Raw genomic sequence first — 16,129 nt, 5'->3', positions numbered from 1 at the left:
TTTCAACTTGAGCAAACTACTTTACATATGGTCATGCAAATTAAGTTTTAGTAGCTGTAACAATAAAGAACTCAGTGAGATTTGAACTCACGACCCCTGGTTTACGAGACCAGTGCTCTAACCCCTGAGCTATGAAGCCTTACATGAGTATGTATGTTTAAAAAAAATCATGCATTTGTGGGGTTTCAAAGAAATCAAATTTGAAATTTAATTTTGGATTTTAATTTGTAGCTCCTTGACCCAATGGACACTGTTTACAAATGACTGATTCTGAATCATTTGCAATCTCCATGCTAAATGCACACATTCAACTTGAAATAGATCTCCTCACTTGAGACTTGAGAAGACCACTGTATATACTGTCATGCAAATTAAGATCACTGTACATACTGTCATGCCAATTAAGTTTTTGTAAATGTAACAATAAAGAACTGGCAGGCCCCAGTGAGACTTGAACTCACGACCCCTGGTTTACGAGACCAGTGCTAGACATATATGTTGTCTGTTAACTGGTGGAACATAATCAATTGCAAATTGTACATTTTTTGGCAATTCATGCCAATGTACACTTTTTTCAAATGAAACTCTATGATATATAGATTTGAGTATCAGCAGCAAAAAGATGATATTGTCAGTCAAAAAAGCTAATGAGCTCAACTAAAGAGGATGCATACAAAAAGCAAAGGAGAGGACAAAGAAAAGAACCTTGCGGGAAACATACTATTAGTGGAAGAGGGGTGAGGTAGAGTCCTGAGAGGAGACAGATAAACAATGAACAGATAGGTAGGAAGAGGTTGTAAACAATGAGCTCAAGGAGTTTGGATGCATAGCTATGCTTGGGGCATGCATAGAATTGGTTGAACAATAAAGATATGAGACATGCAATTGAAAACAGTCAGAAAAATAGAATGAACGTCTTAAGTGATGCTCCAAATTGACTATCAAAGTATGTGAACAAATTGAAATAGATCTCTTTACTTTCGACTTGAGCAAACTACTTTACATATGGTCATGCAAATAAAGTTTTAGTAGCTGTAACAATAAAGAACTGGTAGACCCCAGTGAGATTTGAACTCACAACCCATGGTTTCCACAACTAGTGCTCTAACCCCTGAGCTATGAAGCCTTACATTAGAATGTGTGTTTAAAAAAAATCATGCATTTGTGGGGTTTCAAAGAAATCAAATTTGAAATTTAATTTTGGATTTTAATTTGTAGCTCCTTGACCCAATGGACACTGTTTACAAATGACTGATTCTGAATCATTTGCAATCTCCATGCTAAATGCACACATTGAACTTGAAATAGATCTTCTCACTTGAGACTTGAGAAGACCACTGTATATACTGTCATGCAAATTAAGATCACTGTACATACTGTCATGAAATAAATTAAGTTTTTGTAAATGTAACAATAAAGAACGGGCAGGCCTCAGTGAGATTTGAACTCACGACCCCTGGTTTACAAGACCAGTGCTCTAACCCCTGAGCTATGAAGCCTTACATGGGCATGCGCTTTTCAATAAAAATCATGCATTTGTGGGGTGTCAAAGAATTCAGATTTGAAATGTAATTTTTGATTTTAATTTGTAGCTCTTTGACCCAATGGACACTGTTTACAAATGACCGATTCTAAATCATTTGCAATTTCCATGCTTAATGCACACATTGAAATTGACGTAGATCTCCTCAGTTGAGACTTGAGCAGACTACTGTATATAGGGTCATGCAAATTAAGTTTTAGTAGATGTAACAATATACAACTGGAATAGATCTCTTTACTTTCGACTTAAGCAAACTACTGTATATAGGGTCATGCAAATTAAGTTTTAGTAGATGTAACAATAAACAACTGGAAGGCCCCAGTGAGACTTGAACTCACGACCCCTGGTTTACGAGACCAGTGCTCTAACCCCTGAGCTATGGAGCCATGGAGGTGCAATAATTTCTAGACATATATGGTGTCTGTGTACTGGTGGAACATAATCAATTGCAAATTGTACATTTTTTGGCAATTCATGCCAATGTACACTTTTTCAAATGAAACTCTATGATAAATTTCCAATGATAGTGTTTAAGAAATATTATTATTCTGTATTTAGTGCCACAAGGGATCTGCGTTGTCCAATTACAGAGCACATAAACAAATTTGCAAAAAACAAAACAGTAAAGAGTCTTGGAGGCATGAGTGGTAGAAAGTAAGCAATTGGCAGGAGTGGTAATGAGAAAATGTGGGAATTTAAAGGGAGATAAGGTCATAGATGTAAATGGGAGAGGAGAAAGTGAGGGCTTTGTAAATGAGTGTGAGAAGCTTGAATTGGATTCTGAAAGTGAAGGGGAGCCAGTGACACCCATGTAAGAAAGGGGAGGTGGATGCAGTACATTTAAATAGAAAAATGAGCCTGGCTGCAGCATTGAAATTACATTGGAGTGGGGATAGATATTTACCAGGGATTCCACATAGGAGGATATTAAGGAAGTCCAGACACTAGATGACTAGTGATGATAAGGGTCTTAGTAGCATCCTGGGTGAGAAATGGTCTGATCCTGGAAATACTTTTGAGATAAAAATGTCAGGTTTGGCAAATGTGCTGAATGTGTGGTTTGACGGAGAAGGAATAGTCAAGTATTACTATCACACAGCACACTTGGGAACTAGAAGAGTCTGTAGTGCCATCAATATATAATGCAGTTGTGGAAGATGACGCAGTGTGGAGGGTGGTAAGATAATCATGTCAGTCTTAGACGTGTTTAGTTTCACAAAGCGCTGGGACATCCAAGAAGAGATAGCTGATAGACTGGTGGAGATACGAGTGAGTAAAAGTCTGGGGAGACAAGGTAGATTTGAGTATCAGTAGCAAAAAGATGATATTGTCAGTCAAAAAAGCTAATGAGCTCAACTAAAGAGGATGCATACAAAAAGAAAAGGAGAGGACAAAGAAAAGAACCTTGCGGGAAACATACTATTAGTGGAAGAGGGGTGAGGTAGAGGAGACAGATAAACAATGGAGAGATAGGTAGGATGAGGTTGTAAACAATGAGCTCAAGGAGTTTGGATGCATAGCTATGCTTGGGGCATGCATAGAATTGGTTGAACAATAAAGATATGAGACATGCAATTGAAAACAGTCAGAAAAATAGAATGAACGTCTTAAGTGATGCTCCAAATTGACTATCAAAGTATGTGAACAAATTGAAATAGATCTCTTTACTTTCGACTTGATGAAACTACTTTACATATGGTCATGCAAATTAATTTTTAGTAGCTGTAACAATAAAGAACGGGTAGGCCCCAGTGAGATTTGAACTCACTCTAACCCCTGAGCTATTAAGCCTTACATGAGAATGTATGTTCAAAAAAAATCATGCATTTGTGGGGTTTCAAAGAAATCAAATTTGAAATGTAATTTTTGATTTTAATTTGTAGCTCTTTGACCCAATGGACACTGTTTACAAATGACCGATTCTGAATCATTTGCAATTTCCATGCTTAATGCACACATTGAAATTGACGTAGATCTCCTCAGTTGAGACTTGAGCAGACTACTGTATATAGGGTTATGCAAATTAAGTTTTAGTAGATGTAACAATAAAGAACTGGAAGGCCCCAGTGAGACTTGAACTCACGACCCCTGGTTTACGAGACCAGTGCTCTAACCCCTGAGCTATGAAGCCTTACATTAGAATGTGTGTTTAAAAAAAATCATGCATTTGTGGGGTTTCAAAGAAATCAAATTTGAAATTTAATTTTGGATTTAAATTTGTAGCTCCTTGACCCAATGGACACTGTTTACAAATGACTGATTCTGAATCATTTGCAATCTCCATGCTAAATGCATACATTGAACTTGAAATAGATCTTCTCACTTGAGACTTGAGAAGACCACCGTATATACTGTCATGCAAATTAAGATCACTGTACATATTGTCATACCAATTAAGTTTTTGTAAATGTAACAATAAAGAACTGGCAGGCCCCAGTGAGACTTGAACTCACGACCCCTGGTTTACGAGACCAGTGCTAGATATATATGGTGTCTGTTAACTGGTGGAACATAATCAATTGCAAATTGTACATTTTTTGGCAATTCATGCCAATGTACACTTTTTTCAAATGAAACTCTATGATATATAGATTTCAGTATCAGCAGCAAAAAGATGATATTGTCAGTCAAAAAAGCTAATGAGCTCTACTAAAGAGGATGCATACAAAAAGCAAAGGAGAGGACAAAGAAAAGAACCTTGCGGGAAACATACTATTAGTGGAAGAAGGGTGAGGTAGAGTCCTGAGAGGAGACAGATAAACAATGAACAGATAGGTAGGAAGAGGTTGTAAACAATGAGCTCAAGGAGTTTGGATGCATAGCTATGCTTGGGGCATGCATAGAATTGGTTGAACAATAAAGATATGAGACATGCAATTAAAAACAGTCAGAAAAATAGAATGAACGTCTTAAGTGATGCTCCAAAGTGACTATCAAAGTATGTGAACAAATTGAAATAGATCTCTTTACTTTCGACTAGAGCAAACTACTTCACATATGGTCATGCAAATTAAGTTTTAGTAGCTGTAACAATAAAGAACTGGTAGACCCCAGTGAGATTTGAACTCACAACCCCTGGTTTACAAGACCAGTGTTCTAACCCCTGAGCTATGAATCCTTACATGAGAATGTATGTTTAAAAAAAATCATGCATTTGTGGGGTTTCAAAGAAATCAAATTTGAAATTTAATTTTGGATTTTAATTTGTAGCTCCTTGACCCAATGGACACTGTTTACAAATGACTGATTCTGAATCATTTGCAATCTCCATGCTAAATGCACACATTGAACTTGAAATAGATCTTCTCATTTGAGACTTGAGAAGACCACTGTATATACTGTCATGCAAATTAAGATCACTGTACATACTGTCATGAAAAAAATTAAGTTTTTGTAAATGTAACAATAAAGAACGGGCAGGCCTCAGCGAGATTTGAACTCACGACCCCTGGTTTACAAGACCAGTGCTCTAACCCCTGAGCTATGAAGCCTTACATGGGCATGTGCTTTTCAATAAAAATCATGCATTTGTGGGGTGTCAAAGAATTCAGATTTGAAATGTAATTTTTGATTATAATTTGTAGCTCTTTGACCCAATGGACACTGTTTACAAATGACCGATTCTGAATCATTTGCAATTTCCATGCTTAATGCACACATTGAAATTGACGTAGATCTCCTCAGTTGAGACTTCAGCAGACTACTGTATATAGGTTCATGCAAATTAAGTTTTAGTAGATGTAACAATAAAGAACTGGAAGGCCCCAGTGAGACTTGAACTCACGACCCCTGGTTTACGAGACCAGTGCTCTAACCCCTGAGCTATGGAGCCCTGGAGGTGCGTTAATTTCTAGACATATATGGTGTCTGTGTACTGATGGAACATAATCAATTGCAAATTGTACATTTTTTGGCAATTCATGCCAATGTACACTTTTTTCAAATGAAACTCTATGATATATTTCCAATGATAGTGTTTAAGAAATATTATTATTCTGTATTTAGTGCCACAAGGGATCTGCGTTGTCCAATTACAGAGCACATAAACAAATTTGCAAAAAACAAAACAGTAAAGAGTCTTGGAGGCATGAGTGGTAGAAAGTAAGCAATTGGCAGGAGTGGTAATGAGAAAATGTGGGAATTTAAAGGGAGATAAGGTCATAAATGTAAATGGAAGAGGAGAAAGTGAGGGCTTTGTAAATGAGTGTGAGAAGCTTGAATTGGATTCTGAAAGTGAAGGGGAGCCAGTGACACCCATGTAAGAAAGGGGAGGTGGATGTAGTACATTTAAATAGAAAAATAAGCCTGGCTGCAGCATTGAGATTACATTGGAGTGGGGATAGATATTAACCAGGGATTCCACATAGGAGGAGATTAAGGAAGTCCAGACACTAGATGACTAGTGATGATAAGGGTCTTAGTAGCATCCTGGGTGAGAAATGGTCTGATCCTGGAAATACTTTTGAGATAAAAATGTTAGGTTTGGCAAATGTGCTGAATGTGTGGTTTGACGGAGAAGGAATAGTCAAGTATTGCTATCACACAGCACACTTGGGAACTAGAAGAGTCTGTAGTGCCATCAATATATAATGCAGTTGTGGAAGATGACGCAGTGTGGAGGGTGGTAAGATAATCATGTCAGTCTTAGACGTGTTTGGTTTCACAAAGCGCTGGGACATCCAAGAAGAGATAGCTGATAGACTGGTGGAGATACGAGTGAGTAAAATCTGGGGAGACAATGTAGATTTGAGTATCAGCAGCAAAAAGATGATATTGTCAGTCAAAAAAGCTAATGAGCTCAACTAAAGAGGATGCATACAAAAAGAAAAGGAGAGGACAAAGAAAAGAACCTTGTGGGAAACATACTATTAGTGGAAGAGGGGTGAGGTAGAGTCCTGAGCGGAGACAGATAAACAATGAACAGATAGGTAGGAAGAGGTTGTAAACAATGAGCTCAAGGAGTTTGGATGCATAGCTATGCTTGGGGCATGCATAGAATTGGTTGAACAATAAAGATATGAGACATGCAATTGAAAACAGTCAGAAAAATAGAATGAACGTCTTAAGTGATGCTCCAAATTGACTATCAAAGTATGTGAACAAATTGAAATAGATCTCTTTACTTTCGACTTGAGCAAACTACTTTACATATGGTCATGCAAATAAAGTTTTAGTAGCTGTAACAATAAAGAACTGATAGACCCCAGTGAGATTTGAACTCACGACCCCTGGTTTACAAGACCAGTGCTCTAACCCCTGAGCTATGAAGCCTTACATGGGCATGTGCTTTTCAATAAAAATCATGCATTTGTGGGGTGTCAAAGAATTCAGATTTGAAATGTAATTTTTGATTATAATTTGTAGCTCTTTGACCCAATGGACACTGTTTACAAATGACCGATTCTGAATCATTTGCAATTTCCATGCTTAATGCACACATTGAAATTGACGTAGATCTCCTCAGTTGAGACTTCAGCAGACTACTGTATATAGGTTCATGCAAATTAAGTTTTAGTAGATGTAACAATAAAGAACCGGAAGGCCCCAGTGAGACTTGAACTCACGACCCCTGGTTTACGAGACCAGTGCTCTAACCCCTGAGCTATGGAGCCCTGGAGGTGCGTTAATTTCTAGACATATATGGTGTCTGTGTACTGATGGAACATAATCAATTGCAAATTGTACATTTTTTGGCAATTCATGCCAATGTACACTTTTTTCAAATGAAACTCTATGATATATTTCCAATGATAGTGTTTAAGAAATATTATTATTCTGTATTTAGTGCCACAAGGGATCTGCGTTGTCCAATTACAGAGCACATAAACAAATTTGCAAAAAACAAAACAGTAAAGAGTCTTGGAGGCATGAGTGGTAGAAAGTAAGCAATTGGCAGGAGTGGTAATGAGAAAATGTGGGAATTTAAAGGGAGATAAGGTCATAAATGTAAATGGAAGAGGAGAAAGTGAGGGCTTTGTAAATGAGTGTGAGAAGCTTGAATTGGATTCTGAAAGTGAAGGGGAGCCAGTGACACCCATGTAAGAAAGGGGAGGTGGATGTAGTACATTTAAATAGAAAAATAAGCCTGGCTGCAGCATTGAGATTACATTGGAGTGGGGATAGATATTAACCAGGGATTCCACATAGGAGGAGATTAAGGAAGTCCAGACACTAGATGACTAGTGATGATAAGGGTCTTAGTAGCATCCTGGGTGAGAAATGGTCTGATCCTGGAAATACTTTTGAGATAAAAATGTTAGGTTTGGCAAATGTGCTGAATGTGTGGTTTGACGGAGAAGGAATAGTCAAGTATTGCTATCACACAGCACACTTGGGAACTAGAAGAGTCTGTAGTGCCATCAATGTATAATGCAGTTGTGGAAGATGACGCAGTGTGGAGGGTGGTAAGATAATCAGGTCAGTCTTAGACGTGTTTGGTTTCACAAAGCGCTGGGACATCCAAGAAGAGATAGCTGATAGACTGGTGGAGATACGAGTGAGTAAAAGTCTGGGGAGACAATGTAGATTTGAGTATCAGCAGCAAAAAGATGATATTGTCAGTCAAAAAAGCTAATGAGCTCAACTAAAGAGGATGCATACAAAAAGAAAAGGAGAGGACAAAGAAAAAACCTTGTGGGAAACATACTATTAGTGGAAGAGGGGTGAGGTAGAGTCCTGAGAGGAGACAGATAAACAATGAACAGATAGGTAGGAAGAGGTTGTAAACAATGAGCTCAAGGAGTTTGGATGCATAGCTATGCTTGGGGCATGCATAGAATTGGTTGAACAATAAGGATATGAGACATGCAATTGAAAACAGTCAGAAAAATAGAAAGAACGTCTTGAGTGATGCTCCAAATTGACTATCAAAGTATGTGAACAAATTGAAATAGATCTCTTTACTTTCGACTTGAGCAAACTACTTTACATATGGTCATGCAAATTAAGTTTTAGTAGCTGTAACAATAAAAAACTCAGTGAGATTTGAACTCATGACCCCTGGTTTACGAGACCAGTGCTCTAACCCCTGAGCTATGAAGCCTTACATGAGTATGTATGTTTAAAAAAAATCATGCATTTGTGGGGTTTCAAAGAAATCAAATTTGAAATTTAATTTTGGATTTTAATTTGTAGCTCCTTGACCCAATAAACACTGTTTACAAATGACTGATTCTGAATCATTTGCAATCTCCATGCTAAATGCACACATTGAACTTGAAATAGATCTCCTCACTTGAGACTTGAGAAGACCACTGTATATACTGTCATGCAAATTAAGATCACTGTACATACTGTCATGCCAATTAAGTTTTTGTAAATGTAACAATAAAGAACTGGCAGGCCCCAGTGAGACTTGAACTCACGACCCCTGGTTTACGAGACCAGTGCTAGACATATATGGTGTCTGTGTACTGGTGGAACATAATCAATTGCAAATTGTACATTTTTTGGCAATTCATGCCAATGTACACTTTTTTCAAATGAAACTCTATGATATATAGATTTGAGTATCAGCAGCAAAAAGATGATATTGTCAGTCAAAAAAGCTAATGAGCTCAACTAAAGAGGATGCATACAAAAAGCAAAGGAGAAGACAAAGAAAAGAACCTTGCGGGAAACATACTATTAGTGGAAGAGGGGTGAGGTAGAGTCCTGAGAGGAGACAGATAAACAATGAACAGATAGGTAGGAAGAGGTTGTAAACAATGAGCTCAAGGAGTTTGGATGCATAGCTATGCTTGGGGCATGCATAGAATTGGTTGAACAATAAAGATATGAGACATGCAATTGAAAACAGTCAGAAAAATAGAATGAACGTCTTAAGTGATGCTCCAAATTGACTATCAAAGTATGTGAACAAATTGAAATAGATCTCTTTACTTTCGACTTGAGCAAACTACTTTACATATGGTCATGCAAATAAAGTTTTAGTAGCTGTAACAATAAAGAACTGGTAGACCCCAGTGAGATTTGAACTCACAACCCATGGTTTCCACAACTAGTGCTCTAACCCCTGAGCTATGAAGCCTTACATTAGAATGTGTGTTTAAAAAAAATCATGCATTTGTGGGGTTTCAAAGAAATCAAATTTGAAATGTAATTTTGGATTTTAATTTGTAGCTCCTTGACCCAATGGACACTGTTTACAAATGACTGATTCTGAATCATTTGCAATCTCCATGCTAAATGCACACATTGAACTTGAAATAGATCTTCTCACTTGAGACTTGAGAAGACCACTGTATATACTGTCATGCAAATTAAGATCACTGTACATACTGTCATGAAAAAGTTTTTGTAAATGTAACAATAAAGAACAGGCAGGCCTCAGTGAGATTTAAACTCACGACCCCTGGTTTACAAGACCAGTGCTCTAACCCCTGAGCTATGAAGCCTTACATGGGCATGCGCTTTTCAATAAAAATCATGCATTTGTGGGGTGTCAAAGAATTCAGATTTGAAATGTAATTTTTGATTTTAATTTGTAGCTCTTTGACCCAATGGACACTGTTTACAAATGACCGATTCTAAATCATTTGCAATTTCCATGCTTAATGCACACATTGAAATTGACGTAGATCTCCTCAGTTGAGACTTGAGCAGACTACTGTAAATAGGGTCATGCAAATTAAGTTTTAGTAGATGTAACAATAAACAACTGGAATAGATCTCTTTACTTTCGACTTAAGCAAACTACTGTATATAGGGTCATGCGAAATTAAGTTTTAGTAAATGTAACAATAAACAACTAGAAGGCCCCAGTGAGACTTGAACTCACAACCCCTGGTTTACGAGACCAGTGCTCTAACCCCTGAGCTATGGAGCCATGGAGGTGCAATAATTTCTAGACATATATGGTGTCTGTGTACTGGTGGAACATAATCAATTGCAAATTGTACATTTTTTGGCAATTCATGCCAATGTACACTTTTTCAAATGAAACTCTATGATATATTTCCAATGATAGTGTTTAAGAAATATTATTATTCTGTATTTAGTGCCACAAGGGATCTGCGTTGTCCAATTACAGAGCACATAAACAAATTTGCAAAAAAACAAAACAGTAAAGAGTCTTGGAGGCATGAGTGGTAGAAAGTAAGCAATTGGCAGGAGTGGTAATGAGAAAATGTGGGAATTTAAAGGGAGATAAGGTCATAGATGTAAATGGGAGAGGAGAAAGTGAGGGCTTTGTAAATGAGTGTGAGAAGCTTGAATTGGATTCTGAAAGTGAAGGGGAGCCAGTGACACCCATGTAAGAAAGGGGAGGTGGATGCAGTACATTTAAATAGAAAAATGAGCCTGGCTGCAGCATTGAAATTACATTGGAGTGGGGATAGATATTTACCAGGGATTCCACATAGGAGGATATTAAGGAAGTCCAGACACTAGATGACTAGTGATGATAAGGGTCTTAGTAGCATCCTGGGTGAGAAATGGTCTGATCCTGGAAATACTTTTGAGATAAAAATGTCAGGTTTGGCAAATGTGCTGAATGTGTGGTTTGACGGAGAAGGAATAGTCAAGTATTACTATCACACAGCACACTTGGGAACTAGAAGAGTATGTAGTGCCATCAATATATAATGCAGTTGTGGAAGATGACGCAGTGTGGAGGGTGGTAAGATAATCATGTCAGTCTTAGACGTGTTTAGTTTCACAAAGCGCTGGGACATCCAAGAAGAGATAGCTGATAGACTGGTGGAGATACGAGTGAGTAAAAGTCTGGGGAGACAAGGTAGATTTGAGTATCAGTAGCAAAAAGATGATATTGTCAGTCAAAAAAGCTAATGAGCTCAACTAAAGAGGATGCATACAAAAAGAAAAGGAGAGGACAAAGAAAAGAACCTTGCGGGAAACATACTATTAGTGGAAGAGGGGTGAGGTAGAGGAGACAGATAAACAATGGAGAGATAGGTAGGATGAGGTTGTAAACAATGAGCTCAAGGAGTTTGGATGCATAGCTATGCTTGGGGCATGCATAGAATTGGTTGAACAATAAAGATATGAGACATGCAATTGAAAACAGTCAGAAAAATAGAATGAACGTCTTAAGTGATGCTCCAAATTGACTATCAAAGTATGTGAACAAATTGAAATAGATCTCTTTACTTTCGACTTGATGAAACTACTTTACATATGGTCATGCAAATTAATTTTTAGTAGCTGTAACAATAAAGAACGGGTAGGCCCCAGTGAGATTTGAACTCACTCTAACCCCTGAGCTATTAAGCCTTACATGAGAATGTATGTTCAAAAAAAAATCATGCATTTGTGGGGTTTCAAAGAAATCAAATTTGAAATGTAATTTTTGATTTTAATTTGTAGCTCTTTGACCCAATGGACACTGTTTACAAATGACCGATTCTGAATCATTTGCAATTTCCATGCTTAATGCACACATTGAAATTGACGTAGATCTCCTCAGTTGAGACTTGAGCAGACTACTGTATATAGGGTCATGCAAATTAAGTTTTAGTAGATGTAACAATAAAGAACTGGAAGGCCCCAGTGAAACTTGAACTCATGACCCCTGGTTTACGAGACCAGTGCTCTAACACCTGAGCTATGGAGCCATGGAGGTGCATTAGTTTCTAGACATATATGGTGTCTGTGTCCTGGTGGAACATAATCAATTGCAAATTGTACATTTTTTGGCAATTCATGCCAATGTACACTTTTTTCAAATGAAACTCTATGATATATTTCCAATGATAGTGTTTAAGAAATATTATTATTCTGTATTTAGTGCCACAAGGGATCTGCGTTGTCCTATTACAGAGCACATAAACAAATTTGCAAAAAACAAAACAGTAAAGAGTCTTGGAGGCATGAGTGGTAGAAAGTAAGCAATTGGCAGGAGTGGTAATAAGAAAATGTGGAAATTTAAAGGGAGATAAGGTCATAGATGTATATGGGAGAGGAGAAAGTGAGAGCTTTGTAAATAAGTGTGAGAAGCTTGAATTGGATTCTGAAATTGAAGGGGAGCCAGTGACACCCATGTAAGAAAGGGGAGGTGGATGCAGTACATTTAAATAGAAAAATGAGCCTGGCTGCAGCATTGAAATTACATTGGAGTGGGGATAGATATTTACCAGGGATTCCACATAGGAGGAGATTAAGGAAGTCCAGACACTAGATGACTAGTGATGATAAGGGTCTTAGTAGCATCCTGGGTGAGAAATGGTCTGATCCTGGAAATATTTTTGAGATAAAAATGACAGGTTTGGCAAATGTGCTGAATGTGTGGTTTGACGGAGAAGGAATAGTCAAGTATTACTATCACACAGCACACTTGGGAACTAGAAGAGTCTGTAGTGCCATCAATATATAATGCAGTTGTGGAAGATGACGCAGTGTGGAGGGTGGTAAGATAATCATGTCAGTCTTAGACGTGTTTAGTTTCACAAAGCGCTGGGACATCCAAGAAGAGATAGCTGATAGACTGGTGGAGATACGAGTGAGTAAAAGTCTGGGGAGACAAGGTAGATTTGAGTATCAGCAGCAAAAAGATGATATTGTCAGTCAAAAAAGCTAATGAGCTCAACTAAAGAGGATGCATACAAAAAGAAAAGGAGAGGACAAAGAAAAGAACCTTGCGGGAAACATACTATTAGTGGAAGAGGGGTGAGGTAGAGTCCTGAGAGGAGACAGATAAACAATTGACAGATAGGTAGGATGAGGTTGTAAACAATGAGCTCAAGGAGTTTGGATGCATAGCTATGCTTGGGGCATGCATAGAATTGGTTGAACAATAAAGATATGAGACATGCAATTGAAAACAGTCAGAAATATAGAATGAATGTCTTAAATTATGCTCCAAATTGACTATCAAAGTATGTGAACAAATTGAAATGGATCTCTTTACTTTCGACTTGAGCAAACTACTTTACATATGGTCATGCAAATTAAGTTTTAGTAGCTGTAACAATAAAGAACTGGTAGACCCCAATGAGATTTGAACTCACGACCCCTGGTTTACAAGACCAGTGCTCTAACCCCTGAGCTATGAAGCCTTACACGAGAACGAACGTTTAAAAAAAAATCATGCATTTGTGGGGTTTAAAAGAAATCAAATTTTAAATTTAATTTTGGATTTTAATTTGTAGCTCCTTGACCCAATGGACACTGTTTACAAATGACTGATTCTGAATCATTTGCAATCTCCATGCTAAATTCACACATTGAACTTGAAATAGATCTTCTCACTTGAGACTTGAGAAGACCACTGTATATACTGTCATGCAAATTAAGATCACTGTACATACTGTCATGAAAAAAATTAAGTTTTTGTAAATGTAACAATAAAGAACTGGCAGGCCTCAGTAAGATTTGAACTGACGACCCCTGGTTTACAAGACCAGTGCTATAACCCCTGAGCTATGAAGCCTTACATGGGCATGTGCTTTTCTATAAAAATCATGCATTTGTGGGGTGTCAAAGAATTCAGATTTGAAATGTAATATTTGATTTTAATTTGTATCTCTTTGACTCAATGGACACTGTTTACAAATGATCGATTCTAAATCATTTGCAATTTCCATGCTTAATGCACACATTGAAATTGACGTAGATCTCCTCAGTTGAGACTTGAGCAGACTACTGTATATAGGGTCATGCAAATTAAGTTTTAGTAGATGTAACAATAAAGAAGTGGAAGGCCCCAGTGAGACTTGAACTCACAACCCCTGGTTTACGAGACCAGTGCTCTAACCCCTGAGCTATGAAGCCTTACATTAGAAAGTATGTTTAAAAAAAAATCATGCATTTGTGGGGTTTCAAAGAAATCAAATTTGAAATTTAATTTTGGATTTTAATTTGTAGCTCCTTGACCCAATGGACACTGTTTACAAATGACTGATTCTGAATCATTTGCAATCTCCATGCTAAATGCACACATTGAACTTGAAATAGATCTTCTCACTTTAGACTTGAGAAGACCACTGTATATATACTGTCATGCAAATTAAGATCACTGTACATGCTGTCATGCAAATTAAGTTTTTGTAAATGAAACAATAAAGAACTGGAAGGCCCCAGTGAGACTTGAACTCACGACCCCTGGTTTACGAGACCAGTGCTCTAGCCCCTGAGCTATGGAGCCATGGAGGTGCATTAATTTCTAGACATATATGGTGTCTGTGTACTGGAGGAACATAAATAATTGCAAATTGTACATTTTTTGGCAATTCATGCCAATGTACACTTTTTTCAAATGAAACTCTATGATATATTTCCAATGAGAGTGTTTAAGAAATATTATTATTCTGTATTTAGTGCCACAAGGGATCTGCATTGTCCAATTACAGAGCACATAAACAAATTTGCAAAAAACAAAACAGTAAAAAATCTTGGAGGCATGAGTGGTAGAAAGTAAGCAATTGGCAGGAGTGGTAATGAGAAAATGTGGGAATTTAAAGGGAGATAAGGTCATAGATGTAAATGGGAGAGGAGAAAGTGAGAATTTGTAAATGAGTGTGAGAAGCTTATATTTGATTCTAAAAGTGAAGGGGAGCCAGTGACACCCATGTAAGAAAGGGGAGGTGGATGAGTACATTTGAAAAGAAAAATGAGCCTGGCTGCAGCATTGAGATTACAGTGGAGTGGAGATAGATATTTACCAGGGATTCCACATAGGAGGAGATTAAGGAAGTCCCGATACTAGATGACTAGTGATGATAAGGGTCTTAGTAGCATCCTTGGTGAGAAATGGTCTGATCCTGGAAATACTTTTGAGGTAAAAATGTCAGGTTTGGCAAATGTGCTGAATGTGTGGTTTGACGGAGAAGGAACAGTCAAGTATTACTATCACACAGCACACTTGGGAACTAGAAGAGTCTGTAGTTCCATCAATATATAATGCAGTTGTGGAAGATGATGCAGTGTGGAGGGTGGTAAGATAATCATGTCAGTCTTAGACGTGTTTAGTTTCACAAAGCGCTGGGACATCCAAGAAGAGATAGCTGATAAACTGGTGGAGATACGAGTGAGTAAAAGTCTGGGGAGACAATGTAGATTTGAGTATCAGCAGCAAAAAGATGATATTGTCAGTCAAAAAAGCTAATGAGCTCAACTAAAGAGGATGCATACAAAAAGAAAAAGAGAGGACAAAGAAAAGAACCTTGCGGGAAACATACTATTAGTGGAAGAGGGGTGAGGTAGAGTCCTAAGAAGAGACAGATAAACAATGGACAGATAGGTAGGAAGAGGTTGTAAACAATGAGCTCAAGGAGTTTGGATGCATAGCAATGCTTGGGGCATGCATAGAATTGGTTGAACAATAAAGATATGAGACATGCAATTGAAAACAGTCAGAAAAATAGAATGAATGTCTTAAGTGATGCTCCAAATTGACTATCAAAGTATGTAAACAAACTGAAATAGATCTCTTTACTTTCGACTTGAGCAAACTACTTTACATATGGTCATGCAAATTAAGTTTTAGTAGCTGTAACAATAAAAAACTGGTAGGCCCCAGTGAGGTTGAAATCACGACCCCTGGTTTACAAGACCAGTGCTTTAACCCCTGAGCTATGAAGCCTTACATGGGCATGTGCTTTTATAAAAAAAATCATGCATTTGTGGGGT

At 37.6% G+C, this 16,129-nt stretch overlaps 17 non-coding genes across 17 annotated transcripts; all 17 read right to left on the bottom strand.

Moving 5' to 3' along the window:
* Positions 1-66: 66 nt before the first annotated feature.
* TRNAT-CGU (transfer RNA threonine (anticodon CGU)) lies at positions 67-139 on the bottom strand. The gene has a single exon. It is a non-coding gene; the product is annotated as a tRNA-Thr (tRNA).
* Positions 140-1,426: 1,287 nt separating this feature from the next.
* On the bottom strand, positions 1,427-1,499 carry TRNAT-UGU (transfer RNA threonine (anticodon UGU)). Its single transcript has one exon. It is a non-coding gene; the product is annotated as a tRNA-Thr (tRNA).
* Positions 1,500-1,856: 357 nt separating this feature from the next.
* On the bottom strand, positions 1,857-1,929 carry TRNAT-CGU (transfer RNA threonine (anticodon CGU)). The gene has a single exon. It is a non-coding gene; the product is annotated as a tRNA-Thr (tRNA).
* A 1,672-nt stretch (positions 1,930-3,601) lies between these two features.
* On the bottom strand, positions 3,602-3,674 carry TRNAT-CGU (transfer RNA threonine (anticodon CGU)). The gene has a single exon. It is a non-coding gene; the product is annotated as a tRNA-Thr (tRNA).
* Positions 3,675-4,588: 914 nt separating this feature from the next.
* Positions 4,589-4,661, bottom strand: TRNAT-UGU (transfer RNA threonine (anticodon UGU)). The gene has a single exon. It is a non-coding gene; the product is annotated as a tRNA-Thr (tRNA).
* Positions 4,662-4,961: 300 nt separating this feature from the next.
* Positions 4,962-5,034, bottom strand: TRNAT-UGU (transfer RNA threonine (anticodon UGU)). The gene has a single exon. It is a non-coding gene; the product is annotated as a tRNA-Thr (tRNA).
* Positions 5,035-5,302: 268 nt separating this feature from the next.
* Positions 5,303-5,375, bottom strand: TRNAT-CGU (transfer RNA threonine (anticodon CGU)). The gene has a single exon. It is a non-coding gene; the product is annotated as a tRNA-Thr (tRNA).
* Positions 5,376-6,741: 1,366 nt separating this feature from the next.
* Positions 6,742-6,814, bottom strand: TRNAT-UGU (transfer RNA threonine (anticodon UGU)). The gene has a single exon. It is a non-coding gene; the product is annotated as a tRNA-Thr (tRNA).
* Positions 6,815-7,082: 268 nt separating this feature from the next.
* On the bottom strand, positions 7,083-7,155 carry TRNAT-CGU (transfer RNA threonine (anticodon CGU)). Its single transcript has one exon. It is a non-coding gene; the product is annotated as a tRNA-Thr (tRNA).
* A 1,357-nt stretch (positions 7,156-8,512) lies between these two features.
* On the bottom strand, positions 8,513-8,586 carry TRNAT-CGU (transfer RNA threonine (anticodon CGU)). The gene has a single exon. It is a non-coding gene; the product is annotated as a tRNA-Thr (tRNA).
* Positions 8,587-9,866: 1,280 nt separating this feature from the next.
* TRNAT-UGU (transfer RNA threonine (anticodon UGU)) lies at positions 9,867-9,939 on the bottom strand. Its single transcript has one exon. It is a non-coding gene; the product is annotated as a tRNA-Thr (tRNA).
* Positions 9,940-10,297: 358 nt separating this feature from the next.
* On the bottom strand, positions 10,298-10,370 carry TRNAT-CGU (transfer RNA threonine (anticodon CGU)). The gene has a single exon. It is a non-coding gene; the product is annotated as a tRNA-Thr (tRNA).
* A 1,674-nt stretch (positions 10,371-12,044) lies between these two features.
* TRNAT-CGU (transfer RNA threonine (anticodon CGU)) lies at positions 12,045-12,117 on the bottom strand. The gene has a single exon. It is a non-coding gene; the product is annotated as a tRNA-Thr (tRNA).
* A 1,367-nt stretch (positions 12,118-13,484) lies between these two features.
* Positions 13,485-13,557, bottom strand: TRNAT-UGU (transfer RNA threonine (anticodon UGU)). Its single transcript has one exon. It is a non-coding gene; the product is annotated as a tRNA-Thr (tRNA).
* A 301-nt stretch (positions 13,558-13,858) lies between these two features.
* TRNAT-UGU (transfer RNA threonine (anticodon UGU)) lies at positions 13,859-13,931 on the bottom strand. Its single transcript has one exon. It is a non-coding gene; the product is annotated as a tRNA-Thr (tRNA).
* Positions 13,932-14,199: 268 nt separating this feature from the next.
* On the bottom strand, positions 14,200-14,272 carry TRNAT-CGU (transfer RNA threonine (anticodon CGU)). The gene has a single exon. It is a non-coding gene; the product is annotated as a tRNA-Thr (tRNA).
* A 300-nt stretch (positions 14,273-14,572) lies between these two features.
* Positions 14,573-14,645, bottom strand: TRNAT-CGU (transfer RNA threonine (anticodon CGU)). The gene has a single exon. It is a non-coding gene; the product is annotated as a tRNA-Thr (tRNA).
* Between the last annotated feature and the right edge of the window lie 1,484 nt (positions 14,646-16,129).

This window comes from Crinia signifera, chromosome 11, assembly GCF_055691185.1.
Source record: "Crinia signifera chromosome 11, ASM5569118v1, whole genome shotgun sequence".
In the NCBI taxonomy this organism is placed as follows: domain Eukaryota; kingdom Metazoa; phylum Chordata; class Amphibia; order Anura; family Myobatrachidae; genus Crinia; species Crinia signifera.
This window is presented reverse-complemented; position numbering and strand designations above follow the sequence as displayed.